The 23,395-nt window shown below is 38.5% G+C and overlaps 1 non-coding gene across 1 annotated transcript; it reads left to right on the top strand.

The window, feature by feature from the left end:
* Positions 1-16,009: 16,009 nt before the first annotated feature.
* LOC111910559 (small nucleolar RNA R71) lies at positions 16,010-16,116 on the top strand. The gene has a single exon (XR_002856569.1). It is a non-coding gene; the product is annotated as a small nucleolar RNA R71 (small nucleolar RNA).
* Positions 16,117-23,395: the final 7,279 nt, after the last annotated feature.

Raw genomic sequence — 23,395 nt, 5'->3', positions numbered from 1 at the left:
TAAAGCAGGAAGGAGTTATCAAGATAGAACATTTTATCGCTAGAGGAATGATTAAGGAATAACGCGTATACGAGGATTTTCTACAAAGGATTGGCTCGAGAAATACTCCCATAGTATTTCATGGTTCGCTGCAGCGACGATTTGTTGTTTGAGATATTGGGTAAGTTTTAGGTATGCCGCATGCCACAGTCACTCCTAAGCACATGTTGGCCGTGTCTCGAATGAATATAGTTGGCCAGGCTATATTGACCCTAGACACGACTACATAACTGCCCAGGTTTAACCGCAACGTACAACACCCATTTACTTATGTTTTGTTCTACTTGTAGTTACGGATTTCGACGGCTCGGCATACTTAACTACTTTTGAAAATACTTATATATTGTAGGATACTTTTAGTTCAGAGCACTTAGGCCCCTTAATGTTTATAGTTTTATACCATGTAAGGTTTGGTATACTCTGTTCACTATAAACAAGGGCTCTGATACCAATCTGTCACACCCCGAAAACCAAAGGCGGAAACGTTCCCGGGGTTGACTCCACGTTGAGTATCAATTCCAATGTACATAGTAATCACAGTAAACAACCATTACATTAAATATATCTGAAAGTTTACATTTGGTTCAAAAGTAAATTGTACAAAAGTTATACATATATCATATGAACAAAAGAGATGAGTCTTCGGAGCACTCCATCATCACCAAAAGTTATCGCCGGGTACCTGTCTAACTTGGACCTGAGAATACAAGCAGTTTCAAAATCAGCATAAAGCTGGTGAGTTCATAAGCGGTTTTGTTTTGTGAAAATGTATCGATTTCCTTTAGTTTTCTGAAAAGATTTGATATCCAAGAAAATCCCATATTTTCTTATGTAAAGTAGTTAAGTTATCTTTCATTACAGTTCTGTTACAGATATAAGTTAACCCCAGGAAAATCCCATATTTTCCTAATTGTAAGATTGATTGGATAACACATAGTATAGTTTAATACACAAACTATAATTTAGACGAACTGTAAATAGAAAGTATTTTGAAAACCTTGGGACTAACATCCCGAATCAGTTATAAGATAATTTGATAAACCATGGGATCACTATCCCGTAACTAGATATAAGATAGCTTGATAAAATCATGGGATTATCATTCCGTATAAGATTTAGTTTCAAAACCATGGGATTGCCATCCCGAACGAAATATAGACACAAGATCATGGGATTATCATCCCGAACGAGGTATAGACATAAAACCATGGGATTACCATCCCGAACGAGATATAGATTACAAGACCATGGGATTACCATCCCGAACAAGATATAGATTCTAAATAGATCCTAGCTGTGAATAAGTTTATATTAATACGTATTGTGAGTCGGGTAACCATGCTGATATGACAACGAGACCTCCTTGACGTTAGTCAGACGTCGAATGATATCCAGAATTTGTCACCCCAGGCGTGCCCGCCTAACTATAGCTAGCAGTTAAGGTGTGGGATTGTCAGTCCCGAATAGATCTATTCACAAATTTTTCGCTCTCCCTCCAGGAGACTCTGGTTACACTTCCGGAGAGGATTTACTTGATCATCCATAAAGGGTAGTGACTATCTCACAAGCTGGTATTAAACTATTCATAGGATTCTCATACGATACCATACATACAAAGATTTCAAGACATGATACATTGAAAAATAGATACACATAATGAGACTATCTGGCAAAACATTCGAATGATATAGAGATAAACTGAACCAGACATAGTTTATCTAATAACTTAATGCAGATATCAGTACATGATAAAAGAGAAACATAGAACCCCAAATTATTCCCATAATAATTTGATTAGTTTGGTTATTTTCTTAACTAAAATCCATTTAGTTGTAATTGATAAATCATTCCTTATGCTCCACATAATACATAAGGAGTAAAAGAGTTTATAAGTTTGCCAGATATTATTTGAAACACATAAATGTTATGATTTGAAAACAGTTATGGTTTGCTTGTATCCCCCCCCCTGAAAACAGTTAAAAACAGTGAAAAAGGCGTAGGGGTATGAACTCACCGGACGAGAAGTAGGACGATTTGGATGCTAAGAGTTGATCCGGGGCTTGTAAATACACGAGGTTCCTAATTATAATGTAAAGATACACATTTGTATCTAATTAGGACTTAGATTGATTGTTGGATAGGGACAATTGCTTCTAGTCGCGAAAACACTCCGATACGAGTGTTTGGAAGGACCCGGGTGGCGTTTAGGGATGGGAAATGACACTAGGGACTTGGGACTTGAGTTTACTCCCCATGAGTAAACTTTTAAATGAGTTTACGACCACAAAACACACACATACATGAGTTTACGGCCGTAAACTCATGTGGGTGTGGTTTTGGGTGTTTAAATGGCTTACATGGACATGGGAAATGTTTCTAGGTTTTGTTCTAAATGCTTGGAATGGATTAAAATCACCAAAATGATTAATTTATGGGAGTTTACGGCCTAGTATAGGCTCCTGTCCGTAAACTCCTTAATCCTTATGAAAATGATGCTAAATGTTGTTAAAACCAATCACATGTGATTTTAAAAATTCCCACAAGCCTAGAAATGAGTTTATATGGGACATATGAGGGATTTATGGAGTTTACGGCCTATGAGACCCCCCTCATGGCCGTAAACTCTATTATATGATGCTATAATGTGTTTCAAGGTCTAAAACTTGCATGAAAGGACTTCTAAAATTCATCTAAGGGCCTTAGGGGTGTTTAGTTTGCATTCTAACACCAAAAATTTTTGAGTTTACGGCCCAAGAACAGGTCTTGGCCGTAAACTCTTAGAAATCCCATAAAAGATGTGTTTTAGGCCCTTAAAGTATTTTTGGTTGGTCCCTTGATTTATTCCAAGGCTTTTGGTGGTGTTGGATGGCTTTCTAACACCTTAGAATTGGATTTATGTCAAGTTTTTGGGGAGTTTACGGCCCAAGCACTATCCTTGGCCGTAAACTCATCTAAGTCCCCCAAAAATCATGTTTCAAGTGTCCAAATGCTAATACCAAGGTCCTATAATTCATATCTAAGCCATAGAGGTGATTTGGAAGGGTTTAAAGGCATGAAAAACACCATTAACATGAGTTTACGGCCCAAGCTTATGCCTTGGCCGTAAACTCCTTCAAAGTTCTCAAAATCATATTTTTAAATGTTCTAAGTCCATATCTTGAAGTCCCTTAGCCATATCTAAAGTCCAATTGAGTCTAGGAAGGAGTTTAAGGGCTAAAAACCCTTCAAAATGGTGTTTACGGCCTAGGCAGCCTCCTGGGCGGTAAACTCACATATATTGCCCAATTTCATGATTAAGTGTCCAATTTGGAAGCTAAACATGCTATAGATTAAGGCTAGGAAGGTACCTTAAGGATTTGAAGCCTTAAATTTGAGTTTTGGACACTTAATCCTTGGATTTAAGAGAGAGGTTAGAGAGAGAGTAGAGAGAGAAGGAAAAAGCTTCAAATGAGTGCTTAAACATGTTTATATAGTTCCTAAAACTTGGACACGGTGGAATTCTACCCGATACCGACAATAAACGATGCTTTGGGTCGCACCCGATTGAGTTTTCGTCACCCGACGAGGATATTTCTAAAATTTATGAAATAAATGTTTTGGGCTAAATTCATGAGTTCCTAAATGATTTGGACCCTCATTGAATGAAAATAAATATATAATTTTAGTTAACTAAGCCCAAAAACGATAACGGATATTTCGATTTCCGACGAGTTATTCGGGTAGAACGGGTTTTCGGCGATGAAAAACTTCGGGTTGTTACAAACAGCTCCTGTAGTTGTGTAGACATCTCTTGCATCTCAGGACGAGCCAATCGATATGGTGCCTTGGATATCAGAGCCGCACCAGGGACTAGGTCGATCCTGAACTCTAACTGCCTCTCTGGAGGTATCCCAGGAAACTCCTCTTGGAATACATCCACGTACTCTCATACCACCGGCACGTCACTCACCATCGCCTCACCCGCCTCCTGGGTATCCAAGACATAGGCGACATACCCTACGCACCCTTGCTGGAGATAGTGCCTAGCTCTCACTGCTGAACATAAAATTGGTCCACATTGTGGCCTCTCGCCCTAGATTACCAGCTCTCCCCCACTTGGGGTCCTGACCCGGACCAACTGTTGCGTGCAGTCGATCACTGCCCTATTGGGGCTCAACCAATCCATGCCTATAATAACCTTGCTCCCCCGTAATGGTATGGGAACCAAGTCTACCAAGTAGCACTCCTCGAACAAGCTCAAAACACAATCCCTGAAAACCTCTGATGCTCGCACTGGTCGATCGTCCACAATCTCGACCTCTAGAGGGCAATGTAACATGCCCGAAGACGCAGGGAACCTCTTACTAAGTGCAAGAGAGACAAATGATTGGGTAGCACCCGAATCCAACAACACCTGAAATGGGATACCATTCACATGGAACGATCCTAAACAAAACATTTAACATAATACATTAATATCATAAGCGACATGTAATAAAAGTTAGAGAGAAGAAACCATACCTGTCACCACATTGGGTGCGACGTGTTCCTCCTCGGCTGTCAACTGGAAATCTCGGCTCTTCACCACTGGAGCCTCTGACTTGACCTTCCGGCCATCTGTAACCTGTGTAGTTGCTGGAGTTGGCGACACCACTAGCGTTGCTACTGCCGCTGTCAACCTGGGGCAGTTGGCCTTTTTATGGCCCCTCTGAGTGCAATGAAAGCAAATCAGGTATGACGTTTGAACAGTGGGGACAGGGGTAGCATAATCCCTGCCAAAGTGCCCCGTCTTGCCGCACTTGTAGCAGCCCGATGCTCCCGCTCTACAAGCTCCCTCATGCGGCCTGTTGTATTTCCTGCAGCGGCTCTGGCCCGGCTGGCCCTTTAACCTAGTGTCGGATCCCTTGGGTTTCTTCCCCGAAACCCCAGTAACCTGCTCCGACTTTGCCTTCTTCTTCCTGAGGTGCTCCAAATCAATCTCCCTCTCCCTCGCCTTGGTAATCATGGACTCGAGGGTCGGGAAGGCTGAGTAGCTGAAACACTCCCAAATGTCAGCCCTCAACATGTCATGATAGCGGGTCATCTGCATCTCCTCATCCCCTACATACTGAGGTACCAAAAAATCCCTTTCTCAGAACTTGGCGGTGATCTCCGCCACTGTCTCCATAGTATTCTCATATCAAGAAACTCCCTGGCCAGCTGCTGAAGCTCCACAGCTGGCGCAAACTCATCCTTGAACCTGGTCACAAAGTCCGACCAAGTCATGGCCTCGATGGCTGGGGCTCCCAGTGAGTCACCAACCGACTTCCACCAATCCTTAGCTCTGTCTCTCAAACAACTTGTAGCAAAGTGGACCTTCGACCTTTCCAGGCAGAAGCTTGTCAATTGCGCAGACTCGATGTCTGTGATCCATCTCCTGGCAGCAATGGGGTCCTTCACCCCATGAAAGTCTGGCACACCACTCCCCCTGAAGTCCTTGAAGGACAGTGTGTGCGTACCCGACTGGCTGGACACCAAGTCACTCCTAAATGTCCAGAGGCGAACTTCCATCAGCTCAATAATCCCCTCCTTGATTGACCCAAAAATGACCAGGGTCGCCTCAAGGATACCTCTCGTGATCTCAGACGTGATGAACTCACGTAGCCCATCATCAACCTGCTCGGATCCTGCACCTGAGCCTGATCCTAATCCTGATCCTGACCCTGATCCTCCTGCTCCATGATGCGTAACCACCATTCTGAAATAAAACACATAAACATCAGGGTCATTCATACTCTCGAGAGGTCTCACACACTCTCCCAGTTCCTTGGTTCTATCTTAGCCCTCCTCAACTCAAGTACAGATCATCTGCTTCCAGTAATATGGGCCTATACTACCTTCCACATCTATCTGTACTTTCCTCAAGGATTGCTTTGACTTCACCAAGTCCCTTATACTAATACTTCTTTCCAAGCTAATCTCATCCTAGGCTTGTCCTAGGGTACTTTCGGACCTACTCTCCGCTAACAGCTTCACAGGGAGTCCCTACCACCTTTCGCTAACTAGCTTGCGAATATTATTACATATTCACTCACTAGTTAGCTAAAGCTAGTTGGAACCCCTTATAAGCACAAATCAAACAGCATTTGTGCATCGAGTAACCATAACCAAGCATAACCTAATCAGGCTATCATACTGCTGACTAACTAGCCCTAGCATAAAGCTCAATAAGCTCATACAACAAGCATATAAGGCATCCTTCCTAGATCCTTAGCCCTAATCTAGCATGCTGTTCTCATAATCACATAACAGGCATACAAGGCATCCTCCCTAGATCCTCAACCCTAGTCTAGCATGCAATTCTCATAATTATATCATATAACATAACATATCATGTATGGGTATCTTGGGGAAAACTTACTTGAGCTCGGACGGTCGCATGCATCACACACCTTGTTCTTTCTCAAAACTCCTTATTTTTAGATTTTAGAAAACTATTTTCTTATAAAAATCTTTCAAGCCCTCGATTTGAGTCCAGACACTCCCGAAGGCTTGCCCGAATCCCTCAAACCAAGGCTCTGATACCAACTTGTAACATCCCAAAAATGAAGACCGAAATTTTTTGTTTTTAATTATAATACTTGTAAAACTGTTTTAGTAAAACATTACTGATATCACATCAAACCACAAAACCATAGTTACATGTTTCAAAAACCGTCATGTCAGATAGTATAATGTCAGAGTACAATCTCAGGGTTCCCAAATGCGGAATCAAGTGTGCGATGCTCTGCTACCCTGCTGGCTCCTTCCCCATAGATGAAGAGGTACCTGAAACCAAAACTGAAAACCATAAGCACAAAGCTTAGTGAGCTCCCCCATCATACCACATACCATACAACTATACATACTGTCGAGCAGTTCTAGGGTGCCCAACCTACCCATGTCAAGTCATTTTGGGGTGCTGGCCTACCTATGTCAAGCCATTCTATGGTGCTGACCTACTCGTGTCAGGCCATTCTGGGGTGCCTGCCTAACCTCCGTTCTATCTCACCCGGTCACAGGGACTATTTCACCCCTATTACTATCACATAATAATATATCATAATCATGTTGTCAGACATATCTGGGGTTTCCGACCTACCCTTCGGTCCTAACGACCCGAATCGGGGACTATTCCTCCTCCTACTACCATTATCACATAGAACATATCATACTGGCTCATAGAACACATCAACTAATAGCTAACCGGATAATTATCACATAGACAATCATCTCCACTGTAATCAACTAATAGTGGGTCGGCCTTCGTGCCTTAGACTCACTTCTACTTGAAGGTAACCCACCTCAATATCGTGTAGTGTCTGCACTGTCCTCGGTATGGAAATCAACACATGTCACCTCCTCGATTCCTACACAACATCCTATCTAAGTTACCATTTCACACTCATAACCCTTACCAGGGTCAACTCAAGTCCAAGTCAAAGTCAAGGTCAAAACCTTGGTCAAAGTCAACATCTGGTTGACTCGACTTGCTGAGTTGGTCCACCAACTTGCCGAGTCCCCACGTCCACAAAAGGCTACAATCATGTCCCTACTCGTCGACTCTAGCAAGAGCTCGATGAGTACTCCTTTAACAAACATCGGGACCTTCTTCAACTGACTCGGCGAGTTCATCCTTAAACCCGTCGAGTTCATCTTCATCCGTATGAAGGCATTTAGTCTATGACTCGCCGAGTTCTCCCTGTACTCGTCAAGTCCATCTTCATGTGGCTGGGACATTGCCTTGAACTCGCCAAGTTAGCTCATACATTCGCCGAGTTCTATGATTTTCAGGTACTTAATGGGCCTAGACAGCTAAGTGATCTTCAATCTTATCATCTGGTCCTTTAATAGAAAGGATTTGATGAAAAATGCGTCCCGACTCGTCGATTCCTATGAACGACTCGTCGAGTCCCTCTTTGTCCCAAACTATACAGTCGGTTTTACTTGGTCTAAATGCATCCAAACCATAAATCTGATCTCCTAAGGTCCATTTGATACATAAAGCTACGAACTTGATGTCCATGCATGGGGTCTTTGGCTCAAAAAGCCATAAAAAGGGGGTTTAAACATTGCATGGGTCTCCCATGGCCATAAAGTTGGCACCTTTATGCCATGGGAACCCTCAATGGTTCCAGATCTAAAGTACAACTCCAAATATACACACAAATCCGAGTATAGCTTCACCAAAGCTTAAAAAAGGTAGAAAATAGCCCCGAATCAAGATCTAAGTAATGAATAGCCAAGGTATCAGCTTTACACCTCAAATGAGCAAGAAATGTGCCAAGACTTCTGGATCTACTTGCTCTCTCTCGATCTCTGATGTGAGTTTACTCAACTAGTTTTAATCCTACTTTTTAATTATAAAATTGACACGCAATGACAGTGGACCTATCAATTGTGGTGTAGCTAAATAAGTAGGGTATCGAACTCAGGGAATGGAAAATTAAAACTAACAACTAGAATTAACTAAAAACAAGTAATAGGAAATAGGGGTTTCTCTAGTTTTGCAAAAGTAGAAACTTAACTAAAACTTAACTACTCAACTAAAGGCTAAAAACACGTAAAAACAAACTAAATTCAATGATCAAAAAGGGTTTTTGTTTAGGTTCAACTGATTTACTCCTATGGCTAATTTTTATGATAATATGATAGATTAATTGTTATTGGTTACCGACTCTAGTGATTAGATTTGCAGTCACTATTACTAATCCTTAGAAAACATACCAATTCAAGCAATGGCCAGTTGATTAAACTAATAGATTTCCTAGGTTATTTATTCGGTTTAAATAAGACTTGTAGATAGCTATTTAAATTCGGTGATTCAATTAACCTCTTGTTGGTGGTGTATCACACAAGCTCACACATTAATTTACTCATTCTCTAATTAATCCTAGTTTCATGTTCATTATTCCTAGGCATATAGTATTGTGTTCACATAAATTATATGAGATAAGCAATTAAGAGATGTTCATGCAGCTTAATCACTTAGCAATTAAAAGAAAACAGTTATGGTTAATGCATAAGGGTCTTTAACAAGCATAATTTAACAATATCACCAACTAACAATTAATCAAAAGAGTAAATTAAACCATAGAAGCAAAATTGTTTCCCCAAACAGAAACTAACGAAATTAGTTCATGATTTCTGTGTATGAAAGCATAAAAACGAATTCAAATAATCCTAACATAATTTAATTCAAAAGAAAAGTGGAAAATTAAACCTAAAGTGCCATAATCTCTTAAGAATGAAGGATTAGGGTTCTTCAATCGTTTTCCAGAGCTCCAGGGTTTCCTTGATCGCCAAGTGTTCCACCAAAAATCCAGAGAGAGACCTCAATTCGGGTTTATGAAGTTTATTTATAGTTTTCTCAAAACAGGGGCTACTCGTCGAGTAGCCAACTGACTCGTCGAGTCCCCCTTGAGGAATCCGTATACGACAAGGACTCCACGTGTCGCTTTGCGAATCTTCGTGTCTACTCATCGAGTAGACGATTCTACTCGCCGAGTAGCTTCAAAATTAGCCTTTTTTTCTTCTTTCTTTCGTTCCCGAGCTTCCGTTCATATCTCCTACTTCCTTTTGCTTCCGAGCTTCTTTTTTGGACTGAAAATATAATTTGAACAATATTAAGTATCTTTTTCCCATAATATGCAAATAATTAGCCAATAAATGATAAAATCCAATATAAAAATATAGCTAAATATGCAAATATCAAAATACCCCACACTTGGCTTTTGCTTGCCCCCAAGCAAAACTGAAATTTAGCACACTAATATTACATAGACAATCCCAATCCAACCCAGCCATTATGCCAAGACCGCAACGCATGCATTTGTGTCTAAATAATTTTCCTAAAGACCCCCCTTAATCCTAAATACTCACAATCCTCATAAACATTCGCCCACTTTTCCCGAACAATGCTCATTTTATGCGTCCCTCCAAATCCATATGTAGAAAACCTCCTGGTCTCAAGGTGTTTTTGGTTGAGCAACCCAGGCATACATATTCTAAAAATTACAATTCTTTGATACAACCATGGAGCTTTTTTGGAATTCTTCACTTTCTTGATAATTTGAACTTTGATTTCTTTGAAAAATTGCCACCTTTTTTATTTTCTTTGATTTTTGGGTATCTTCAACTTTTGAACTTTTGGAATTTTGATCTTTACTTTAACTACTCCAAAATTCTTACAACTTTGCTTGTAGTTCTCTCTTTTTTTTTACATGTAACTCACTTTTTTCACTCAATACCTACATGCTTAATTAAGGGCGCTCAACTTTAACCTTTATTGATTAAGGATAACAATTTTCCTGGATACATTTCAAGTACACGATGCTAAACTTATTGCATCCCTCAAACTAAGCAAGGTTGTGTTTGTGTCCCATGATTTCACTAGAATAAAGGGGGCCACAAATGTACTAGAACGTGTATAAGCTCAACTAAACATTTGGGTCTTCATGCAATCATCAAACATAACACTAGCATGATCCCTAATTGCTTTACCAAAATTTTCTAAATTAATCCTAGCAATTTTTATGCAATAAGTTCAAATTTTTCAAAATTTAACTAAATTTTCAACTAATGTAACCAACCCCCTACCCCACACTTAATTTATGCAATGTCCCAATTGCATATTATGTATGATAAATATAATAAGAAAATAAAGAGAGAATTGGAACCAACTCCCCTGAGGTAGTAGTGGCGAGGTCGATCTTCTTCATGTTAAAGCTCCATCTTCAATTGACTTTAGACATGGGAACAGCTCATCCATGCCTTGGGTGTCATATCTTGTGTGGGAAAGCTCCAAAAATGCAGGAAAGATACTCGGAAATCTTCAGAAATTAAAACTCTAAGGAATATGAGCGAGACCCATAGTGAATATGAGCAGAATATAAGACTTGAGAATGAAAAAGTGATAAACTCGTCGAGTCTATACGAAAACACAACGAGCAGCAGCGCATCAAGCAGAAAAATCGTGAAACTAAACTCGGACTCGTCGAGTAGGTAATGTGCACTTGGCGAGTCCATTGCTCAGTGAAAAATAAAATATTCTGCTTTTGGGTTCCGTTTCTGATGTGGCTGGGTATGATAACTCAATGTATTTTCTTCATTTTTCTTCAACAAATAACACTCTAAGACCCTCCTTGCGAACGGACTCGACCCTAACTCATGCATATTCTCATCTAGACCCGATCCTCACTCCAAACTTGACAATTGAGACTCTTGCATGCATCCCATCCTTCAATCTAAAAAGAAAACAACCACAAGTAATAAAAGAAAACAAGTTCCTACTTAAACATCCTACAAGTTCATCACCCAACACGAAGAAAAGAAAAGAGTCATAAACATCAAAAACACAATAAAATAAAGCATCAATCTTCCTCCTCGTCTTCATCTCCTCCGGCTCCACTTCCACCCTCTTGATTTCCCCTCGCTTGCACCCTTTCATCCCAACTGGAGATATACGGGAACCCGGGCATTCACTCCCCTCCCGATGTCGTCTTGGTATCTTCGCAGCTCAACATTATACCAATCCATAGATAGCTCCTCATCCACCAGAATAATCGATGGGTTTTGTGGCACCCGCTCTCTCCTTCGCCTTACCCTCCTTCCCGGTTCTTCCGGCACCAAAGGTTCATCATCATTTGGAATACTAACATGGCCCCCTCCATAATCCTCAATGATCCTAACCCTCCTAAATAAAGTTGTGGTGAAGGGAGGACTAGGAATCATAGTCAATACTCGTGCCTCTGGTCGGTCCAAAATGCCATAAGTTCTCGCAAGCCTTGTCACAAACATGCCACCATTGATTTTTGAAGTCACCCGCTCTTTCACTGCCCCCTCTGCCAAGTATTTTGCCATGCAATATGGCAAATTGCAAAATACATTAGGAGTAATAATACTCCACATGTAGAAGATGTCGAGAGTGGGGACCTTATCGTCATCCTTTCGCATGTTGATAGAGCTCGCGATCAGACGATGTATTAGGCGATGGATCGAGGAGCGGATCATCCCCTCTTGAGAGGATGAAGGGATATAGACTTGGTTGGCAATGGTGTTCCACCAAGTAGAGGCTACCACACCCTCGGACAAGTCTTTGTGGCACTACTCCAAAAATGACTCAAAAGTCTCGGACATGATCTCATTCTGATCATAAATTCCCAGCCTCCATGCCAGCTTTGCCATGCTACACTGGTGAAATTCTCCTCCAAGGCAGAATGAAATGATGTTTGGACTATACTAGTCATCACCACCCCGGAAAGAGATGGTGGCAAAGAATTCCCAGCAAAGTTCTTGATATACCGGTTCTTGAAGCTTAAAGAACCTACTCCACCCGTCACAGATTATTTGTACCCCATTAATTTCACAAGACTTGACCAAATAATGGCTTAGTGCTTCTTCCAGCCCAGCTTGCCCCATCCATGACTAGTCCAACTCATTAGGAACATATATTTCCTTCCACCTCAAAGCCTCCAGCTTCTTTTTTGTTCATGTGAGTGAAGACTTGTTGGTGATGCTTGGAAAAGTCAACCATGGGATGTCCCCATAACCGCCTCCTTGTGAGCTTTGACCTCTCCTAGACATGGTTCCCGCACAGCAAAGAAACAAGAAAACCACAAACAAAATAGCTAAAGTATTAAAAATGGCAAAATACTAGGCATCAGCAGCATGGACTCGCCGAGTCCACGAACTACTCGACGAGTAGGACGAACAGCGGGCGTCCAAATCTGCTCTAATGAAATTAACCGGCCAAATCCATAAATTGTTTCAGGGGTTTGCTTTGGTATGTTCCAGGAGTCTATGAATGTAAAAATTTACGTCTAAAACGTCCTAATTTGTCAAAAATCAAAACCCTAGAATCCAAGTTTTCCCAAAAACGGGATTTTCCATAAATTAAAGGTGTTATTTCACCAAAGATCGAAACTTTTAAAGGATTAAGAGCTAAAGTTGTTACCTTGTTGGTTGAAATTCCAAAAGAAGAGAAGATTCAAGATGGATTCTTGAGAGTGTTTGCACGTCGAGTGTGGGGAGGTGGCTCGTATGAATGGCTGAGTGTTTGCAAATTAGGGTAAAAACCCCTCTTTTACAGAACGTAATAAAAATATTTTTTTTCGGGTAAATATATGTACTCGTCGAGTAGGCGGACCTACTCGGCAAGTAGATGCCTGATTCATCGATTTTTCGGGATTACTGAAATGGGCTCGCCGAGTAGACTTGTAGACTCGTCGAGTTTTTCATTCTGTGAAAAATTTGAGTTTGTAAAATGAAATGTATGCCACCCCACACTTGAGCATTGCTTGCCCTCAAACAATTATTTTAAACACAGAAGAAAATTGATAAAAACAAATCCTAAGCAAAATAAAAATTAAAAAAGACGAAAAGGATAAGAGAAAAAAAAAAAGCAAACTCTAAACGCGGGTTGCCTCCCGGAAGCACTTCTTTTTGAAGAGTCTTTAGCTGGACTTCCTTCCACTCTACGTTTCCTTGTTTTCCTTCATCGGGAATTCACGCTTAATCTTTTGTTGTTTATACTTTGTCTTGTAAGCGTGTATCTTTCTCTTATATGCCCAACGCAATTCTTCTTTCCTTTTCCTTGTGACATCTTCTTTAATTGCATACATGATCCATTTCCCAGCCTTCTTTTTCTGTGCCCCGTTCTTTGGACCCATCTTTTGGACTTCCCCTTTTTCAATCTTGATTTCCCGTACAGTTGCCACCTTATCGTCACTTGACATTAAGGATTCCTCCTTACCTTCTAAAGAATCCGGTGGTTCAAGTGCAAATACTTCATAATTAGTAGAAACTCGGGCTCGAGGCTTTGTCCTCTTGATTGTAGTTAACTCGATATCTTGATTAGTCATATGTGACTCAATGGATGAGTTATTCACATTATCATTCCCTGCCCTTACATTCTCCTTTTCTCCGAAACTTACCCTCTCGTCAAGTTGAATCGCTTCTTCTTTTATTATTGCGTCAAGGTAAGCCAATTGTGCATGTTGGAAGTTAGAGTTTTCAGTAATTTCAGTCTCTTCTATTGGACTTTCCAAAAGATCAGGAGAAGTGTGCATGTCAAGGTTAGAAAGGGAACCTGTAAGAAGCAAGGTAAGGTCTTCATTATTTTTAAAATTCTGGATTGGACTCGTCGAGTCAGTCAATACTACTCGGCGAGTCGGTGAGGGTTCCACAATTTTTATCGCTCCTTTTGAATCAGCTTCCTCTAACAACCTTTTCATCTCCTTTAAATCTTTCTCAGCATTGAAATTCCCTCAAGAAGGTAATAGAAATTGATTTGTATTTTCTTCTTGTAAAAAAGCAAGCTCTCTTTCTAAAACTTCATCACCAAAATCCGTTGAGGAAATTTTTCCGTCTTTTGTCCCTTCATTCTCTTTCTCTTGTTCTGCTTTAAACACCACTGAATCGTTCCCCACCCTTAGTGTTAGTGTAGATTCTCACATATCGACTAATGCACCCGCGGTATTCAAAAATGGTCTCCCGAGAGTGATTGGAACTTTAGGGTCTTCTTCTATGTCAAGAACTACAAGGTCCATGGGGAACACAAATTTATCGACTTTGATGAGAAGATCTTCACATACTCCTTTTGGATGTATTATTATCTTATCGGCTAGATGGATTTTCATATGAATCGACTTTGGCTCCGGCAATTTTAGCTTCTTAAAGAAAGAATATGGCCTTAGATTAATACTTGCACCCGAGTCGGTTAACGCATGAGTAGAAGTTATGTTCCCAAATTAACAAGGTATGGACATGCTTCCCGGATCACCCCTCTTTTCTAGCAGTTCGTTTAGCAACACTTCAGCAACTTCTTCCATATTTTGTCTTGTAGTGAAGAGGTTCTTAAGAAAAGTTGCATACTTAGGTGTATGAAGTATTGTTTCAACAAATGGAACATTCACTTGGAGGGTCCTCACTTGCTTTATAAATCTTCTATACTGTTGAATCTGCTCATCTGGTATGGCTCGGGTTGGAAAGGGCAAAGGGGCCTGTAGGATTTTAAAAGAGAATAATTTTTCTCATTGGCTCTTGGACTCGTCGAGTCCATCGCACCGACTCGGCGAGTCGAGTCGGGTTTGTTCGAATTCCCTTCAAATTTCTCTTTTGTTTGCACCTGAATGGGTCTCTTCTGAATAGAGGTCAAAGGAGTGAAAATTATGTCTGAATTAGTGGTTATCACATTTAGATGCGCCATTTTTGGATTTTGTTCGGTATTGCTCGGAAGTTGACCAAGTGTTCCTTGATTAATTTGTTGTGCAAGCTGTCCTATCTGCTTTTCAATGTTACGAATGGAGGACTACTGAGTCCTAAGCAAATTTTGTTGATCTTTCATCATAGCTTGATGATCTTTAAGCATTACTCGTTGCTCCTTCAATTCATTGTCGGTATCATTGTGCCTCTTTTCGGACGCAGCTACAAACCTTGTAAACATATCTTCCAAATCGACTCTCTTTTCCATAACCGGTTCCTCCTTTTGATAGAAACCCTGTTCTTTTTGCTTGAATTTTTCCTCCTTTGCCTTTTTGTACTCGTCGTACGGGAGCCATTCCTTCTTTGGTTTTCGCCAGTTATCATCAAATCTGTTGCCAGTTGAATAGAATACTTGAACCTTCTTTTTTCCATTTTCATCCAAGTCACAATCCTTAGTGAGGTGAGGTCCTCTACAATTCTTACATCCTACCCGAATAGCATGGATTGTTTGATCCATCTTAGTCATCCTCCTATCTAAACTATCTAGTTTAGCCATCATTGCTGCCATACCATCGTTAACAGTTTTCACTACCCCCTACTTACTTCATTTTGTGGGTTGTGATATTCTCTAGAATGTTTAGAGAACTCCTCAATTAATTCCTTAATCACTGGGGGTGCCTTCTTTGTGAGGGGTCCTTGCGAGTCAAGGAGCTGCCTAGTTGTAACATTGACTCCATCATAAAAGATGGAGACTTCTTGTTGGATATTAAGATCATGATGTGGGCAATTCCTTAGTAGACTCTTGTATCTTTCCCATGCCTAATAAAGGGACTCTCCGGCTTGTTGTTCAAAGTTGGCTATAGCTTTCTTCAACTTGACTATTTTTGAAGGTGGGTAAAACTGGTTAATGAATTCTTCTTTCATCTTAGCCCATGTAGTGATGGATCCGGGAGGGAGTGACTTGAGCCAATCCTTTGCAGCACCTTTGAATGTAACTGGAAGCATACGAAGCAGCTGGGTTTCGCGAGGCACATTTGGAACATTAAAGTAATCAGCTACATCATTGACTTCATCCAAGTGTTTATAAGCATCTTCGTGGTCTTTTCCGTAAAAGGGGATCTCCTTGAGTTGACAAGTATTGACCCTTGAGCTCAAAAGTGGCAGTCGCGAGAATTGTGGGTTGCACAAGTCCCGGGCCGGTGTCATCTCGTATCCTCTTCTTCCATTCGCCCATGGGAACTTCATCGATTTTCGCCATGGTGTTGTCAAAGTCACCTTATAGATCGTTGTCTTCTCCAAATTCGCTTTCTTCCCTTTCGGAGTCGTTCACGGTGTCTTCCTTGATTGGGTCTTTGTTTGCCAAGGAAGAGGTGCTGGATTCTCCTGATTTTCTGCTCTTTTTCTTGCTAAAAATGGACTTTAGATTCTTCAAAGGTGAGTTCTTTGAAGAAGCAGATTCTCCAACGACTTTTCCTTTGTTCTTCTTTAGAGCGGACTCCGGGTCTTCAAGTGGAGGGACCAAAGGCGTATTGGATCCTCAGGTCATGTAACAACTGAAACCAAAGTAAGAAAAACGCGTAAAAAGAACAAAAAGAAAATAAAACAAAAGTGTGAAACAGCGACGGACTCGCCAAGTAATTGCGACTGCACTTGGCGAGTTCAAGGAAGAAACAGAAAAAATTACTAATTAAAATTCTAAAACTGGAAACTATTAAAACTAATCCTAATAATTAAATTACCTAAAAATAACTTTGTGCAAGATAAGTCTCACACAAAGGATCGATAAAACTAGATATTAGTGCTAATTTTTGAACCGTTCCCCGGCAACAGCACCAAAAACTTGATGTGTGTTTACTCAACTAGTTTTAATCCTACTTTTTTATTATAAAATTGACACACAAAAGCAGTGGACCTATCAATTGTGGTGTAGCTAAATAAGTAGGGTATCGAACTCAGGGAACGGAAAATTAAAACTAACAACTAGAATTAACTAAAAACAAGTAATAGGAAATAGGGGTTTCTCTAGTTTTGCAAGAGTAGAAACTTAACTACTCAACTAAAAGCTGAAAACACGTAAAAACAAACTAAATTCAATGATCAAAAAGGGTTTTTGTTTAGGTTCAACTGATTTACTCCTATGGCTAATTTTTATGATAATATGATAGATTAATTGTTATTGGTTACTGACTCTGGTGATTAGATTTGCAGTCACTATTTCTAATCCTTAGAAAACATACCAATTCAAGTAATGCCCAGTTGATTAAACTAATAGATTTCCTAGGTTAATTATTCGGGTTAAATAAGACTTGTAGCTAGCTAACTAAATTTGGTGATTCAATTAACCTCTTGTTGATGGTGTATCACACAAGCTCACACATTAATTTACACATTCTCTAATTAATCCTAGTTTCATGTTCATTATTCCTAGGCATATAGTATTATGTTCACATAAATTATATGAGATAAGCAATTAAGAGATGTTCATGCAGCTTAATCACTTAGCAATTAAAAGAAAACAGTTATGGTTAATGCATAAGGGTCTTTAACAAGCATAATTTAACAATATCACCAACTAACAATTAATCAAAAGAGTAAATTAAACCATAGAAGCAAAATTGTTTCCCCAAACAGAAACTAACGAAATTAGTTCATGATTTCTGTGTATGAAAGCATAAAAACGAATTCAAATAATCCTAACATAATTTAATTCAAAAGAAAAGTGGAAAATTAAACCTAAAGTGTCATAATCTCTTAAGAATGAAGGATTAGGGTTCTTCAATTGTTTTCCAGAGCTCCAGGGTTTCCTTGATCGCCAAGTGTTCCACCAAAAATCCAGAGAGAGTCCTCAATTCGGGTTTATGAAGTTTATTTATAGTTTTCTCAAAACAGGGGCTACTCGTCGAGTAGCCAACTGACTCGTCGAGTCCCCCTTGAGGAATCCGTATACGACAAGGACTCCACGTGTCGCTTCGCGAATCTTCGTGTCTACTCATCGAGTAGACGATTCTACTCGCCGAGTAGCTTCAAAATTAGCCTTTTTTTCTTCTTTCTTTCGTTCCTGAGCTTCCGTTCATATCTCCTGCTTCCTTTTGCTTCCGAGCTTCTTTTTTGGACTGAAAATATAATTTGAACAATATTAAGTATCTTTTGCCCATAATATGCAATTAATTAGCCAATAAATGATAAAATCCAATATAAAAATATAGCTAAATATGCAAATATCAATCTCCCAAGCTTCCTTCTCCTTTTCCAACTTCAAATACACACAAAAGGCACCAAAAAGCTCAAGAACACTCAAATAAGGCTTAGGGTTTCGAGTTAGGGTTTCTCTAGGTTATGAGGGACGATGGGGGCTGGGTTGAGGTAGAATAAGTCGTTTAAATAGAGTGCAAACCCTAATATTAGGGTTTCATCCAAACAACTTCTACTCGTCGAGTCGGTCCCCCTACTCGTTGAGTAGGTCACTAAACCTTCTGGTCAAAATCGAGTCTACTCGACGAGTTGGGCTTCTAACTCGCCGAGTCCCAGAGCAAAACATGAAAATACTTGAATTTAAATACGTACCATGAACCGAGTGTTACATTTTGTGTTTGTTTTCCTTGTTCTGTTATCTCTTTTCTGCTCTGTACCTCTAGCCTCTAGCTAGCTTTGTTTCTTTTAGTGTCAGCTGCTGTTCAAAAAAAAAAAAAAAAACCTATCTTTCTACCTGTTGTTCGAAAACTCGTTTGTATGAAGTGTTTTTGTGCACTCCGTGCATTTAGTAAACATTTTATGTCAATCTCGTTTGTATTGATGTTATTAAACTTAATATTCTTGTTTGTTTTACTAAGACCTTTACCTAGTGTGAATGTTTACTTAAAACTAAACTGGATGCACATGCATTGAAATTTCGTTGGATTAGTAATCATGAAGTTTGGCTATGAATATCTTAATTCTGATCTCAAAGCGAGGATTTTTCGAGATTAAAACCCGTATTAGGAAGCATGCTATCGATAGTTGTGCCATGAAAATTCACGTGGAGATATCTTATTAAAGGAGAATGGAGATTTTTTTCCCAAAAATCTCAGATTATATATATTACTTTTTAAAATTTTTTTTGTTGAGATATAAGATAGAGATCTTACAAGAATAATAAAGTTATCTACAAACAAGATGAAACAAGTTTAAAAGAAAGAGACATTGCCTGTACTCGAGACCTCTCGCATATCAAAATGAAGTATAGAGCTTTAAATACTTGGTTGGTAAACAAACGATTTAAGTCATTGATGTGACGTGAGCTATCATAAAATCAAGATATTTAGAGAAAATATATAAAAATGGAACAACATAGTTTTTTTAGGATAATATTTAATAGCGTTTTCAAATCTTTAGTTTTAAAAGAAACATTTGATTTACTTTTATATAGAAATGGAACAGCATGGTTTTTTTAGGATAATATTTAATAGACGTTTTCAAATCTTTAGTTTTAAAAGAAACATTTGATTTATATGTTTTTTTTGACCGGATAAATTTGGTTTGCAAACAAACGATTAAAGTCATTGATGTGAGTTAACGAGCATTTAAGATATATTAGAGAAAATATTCAGAAATGGAACGACATAGTTTTTTAGGATAACATTTAATACATGTTTTCAAATTTTTAGCTTAAAAAGAAACACGTGATTTATGTTTTTCAAACAATTGGATAAATTTGGTCGGCAAACAAACGATTAAAGTCATTAATGTGAGTTATCAGGCATTCAAGATATATTAGAGAAAATATTCAGAAATGGAACAACATAGTTTTTTAAGATAACATTGAATACATGTTTTCAAATCTTTAGGTTAAAAAGAAACACTTGATTTATGTTTTTCGAACAATTGGATAAATTTGGTTGGCAAACAAACGATTAAATTCATTGATAGTGAGTAATCAAGCATTCATGATATCAAAGAAAATATTTAGAAATTGAACGACCAAGTTTTTTTTAGGATATATAACACTTAATACATGTTTTCAAATCTTAAGCTTTAAACTAATAGATTTGATTTTAGATTTTTTTTTTTTTTTTTTTTTTTTTGCGAACAACCGGATATTTGATTAAAACGAAAACCAGCTACCTAAAAAACCAATTACAAAGTAAAATGTTTAAAAGATGATAAAACCAACAAATCCAACTAACTACAATTCTACGATTCCTAGTTCCCAAACAACTAGAAAGTCGATTCAATAACAATCCCCAAACAAAAATATTTTGCTCCTTATGTTCTGCACATTCTCAAAAGACTCCACACATTTTTATTGCTTGTAAAGTAGTTCAGTTTTGTGGGATTTAGGAAATTGTTGTGATTTAAATTTAATTGCTCCGAGTTTTGTACATGTGTCCGAGGTGGTAAACTAGATTGACACAATTCACTTATCGATTACAAAACTTACATCTTTGGAGCGATTATTTGTTAGAATTGATGAAGAGAAAGAGAAATGATAGAAAGAGAATGAATATTCTTCATTTCATTGATTGAAAAACTCATTGTACAATACAAGTAGGAAATATATACATCACAAAAACACAAAGTGCAACCAACTTAACCAAACTTAATTATCACGGATCAATGACATGTAACATTATTTGATGATATGGTGAGTTATATGGAACCTCAAAATCCATTTTATTTTATTAGCTTTTGCTAACGTGTTAACACATATACTTCAACTGTTTTAAAAAATGGGCCACGTTCTATTGAAGCTAAATAGTTGGTAGTGTTATTGGGCTCTTGTAGTGCTAAACTCATTTGTCATTGGGTAATAATAGTGTCATTTAATAGTAAACTTAAAAATGCCTTTTCAACTTATATTTGAGACAGGATGTTAAACATCCCTGTGCTATCTTCAACAAATTTATTATCGACAATCCATAATTATAAATTCTAATATGCATAAAATTGTTGATTCGTTATTCTTTTGTATATGTGCAATTAATCGTGGCTCTTATTTTTTTCGATTAATGGGCTTCAGATTAATTGACCCATTATTATGTTTAGCTTTAAGGCCTTATTAGCTAGATTGGGTTTTGATTTCCCGGCTTGTACGATATTGGGCCTCATATCCGGTCCTTATTGAGTTATTGAGCTTCAGCCGCCAGGGGAGATCGATAGGAAGAAAACATCACGTGACAATCCGACGTGGCGACAGCCCACAGGTTGGGAAAACATACGGCGTTGTGCCTGTAGTCAAAAATTTTGACAGTAGATAAGATGTCACACACGACCTTATCTGGTATGCTTCGAATCCATTCGCACCACTTTATTTTTTTTTTCTCGAAATACTTATTTTCTGAATATAAAACTTTATAATAAAAAAAATCTTATAATGAAAATAATACTTATTGCCTTATTGGGAAGATAATATCTACCTTTACTCTTTTTTTTTTTTTTCCGTCTATTTTAGAAACAACGTTAGGCCATGGGGTATGGTTCTTTTTTCATGCGTAAAAATCTTATGTGGAGCCTATGTGGAGGAGATGTTCACTAGTGAATACCGCTCCGATTAGGCCCTCTGGTATACCGGCAACGAAGGGGCTCGTGGTCTACGTGGCCACGAGCGTTGTCCGTACACACCACCCTGGACCTTCGTGGTCGTGGTGGTTCGTCGTGGGGAGGACGAAAGACCACGGCCGTTCCTCTCTCAGCCAGCCTTCCTCTTCTCCCTCTCTCTCCGTTCGTTGTCGTCTCCGGTACACCAACACAGTTCCATGGTTCGTGAAGGTCCTCGTGGTTCCGTTCTTCGTGACAAGCATAACGGATGGCCTTAGGAGAAATGGTGGTGTGGATTGAAGCCAATTACAGGTTCTCACACCCAATCAAAACCGTTTTTTACTATCTCTCTCTTCTTTCTCTTTATCTCTCTCTTCTGTCTCACTCTTGTTCACTAGTGAACACCACCCCCTAAATAGTAAATGAGTTGTGAAGGTGTATAGATGATGATGTTGAATGACTCTCACGCGTGTTGATACCCCATAGCCTTATAATCGTTACAACCAGCCTAAAGAAAATGTCACTGTATAAAGTATGATAATAATTTCAGTTTTCTAGTTTATTTTTTTTTTCTTAAAATGTCTAATCATTCAATTTTTATTTTTATTTAATCTTTATTAACTTAAGTAAGGTTACATCTTAAAGTAGGAGCATAGTAAAAAATTACCACGGAAAACCAACCAACATGCTACCAACCGAACCAAGAAAGTTGGTAGCCAACATGTTTGGTTGGTAGTATCATACCAGTTGAACAATCTTAGTACAGTAATGGTATAATATTTTGAATACCATGGTAATACGGTACCAACCAATTCATATATATATATATATATATATATATATATATATATATATATATATATATATATATATATATATATATATATATGAATTGGTTATTTGGTTGCAGTAATGGATAGTTATTAACACGTTAAAACACAAAACTAAAATATTATTTTAACGTTACTTCAATAGAATTATTTTGTAAATTAAAAGAACTACATAACCAATTTCTTTACTAAATATCAAAATTACCCGATGTATTTGCTTATTTTAAAATATTACAATAGAAAAATAAAATAAATCAGTATAACCATTACCAATTTGTACCAACCAACCTTGTTGGTAGCCAAATATATTGGTACCAAATATATTTGATACGGTACTGATAGCAATTTTTTTATACCAAATATAATTGGTACGGTACACGATTTAAGGAAAAACGAATTGGTACCGTACCAATTACGTCCGTACCGTTAATTCCTTTATGAATGGAACAAATATATAATCGATACTATTTGACAATGGAATCACTAAGATTAAATTGTTTAGATCATATACTTGAAATAGATCATATAAAATAAAAAATTATTGATGGCATTTAAATAACTGATAAAATATACAATCTAAAATAAATAAATAAAGATATAACCATCGTCATTTAATATTTGTAAATTGTAAGTTTTTAAAATAATAAGAAGCGTTACACGAAGTACGAGAAGCTTATCCGCGATCGTTATCGTTATCGACCTGATGCATCACCACGTAATTCCACGCCGCCACGCGCCACCCAAAAACCACCACTGTTTGTCCATCCCAAGTCGGGTCCACACCTGACCTATTTATAGACCCTGCAAACACC

Source organism: Lactuca sativa, chromosome 5 (genome assembly GCF_002870075.4).
Source record: "Lactuca sativa cultivar Salinas chromosome 5, Lsat_Salinas_v11, whole genome shotgun sequence".
NCBI classification, from domain to species: domain Eukaryota; kingdom Viridiplantae; phylum Streptophyta; class Magnoliopsida; order Asterales; family Asteraceae; genus Lactuca; species Lactuca sativa.
The sequence above is the reverse complement of the archived record's forward strand: the minus strand, read 5'-3'. Positions and strand labels throughout refer to the sequence as shown.